Raw genomic sequence first — 237 nt, forward strand, 5'->3', positions numbered from 1 at the left:
TATAACATGCTGTACAGAAAGAACAGTAGCAGGTAGAAACAAAACAAGTATAACATGCTGTACAGAAAGAACAGTAACAGGTAGAAACAGAAAAATTAAATGTTGAAAAATGTAAAACAAACATGTACGCCTGTGAGATCCGCTGTCCCTTAAGTATAGCAAACCTAAATGCATATAAAAAAAACAAAGTCTGGAAGAAAAGGTCATCCAGGAAATCCGAGGAAAAGCGCAAAAACT

Source organism: Phalaenopsis equestris, unplaced genomic scaffold (assembly GCF_001263595.1).
Source record: "Phalaenopsis equestris unplaced genomic scaffold, ASM126359v1 Scaffold000002, whole genome shotgun sequence".
Lineage (NCBI taxonomy): Eukaryota > Viridiplantae > Streptophyta > Magnoliopsida > Asparagales > Orchidaceae > Phalaenopsis > Phalaenopsis equestris.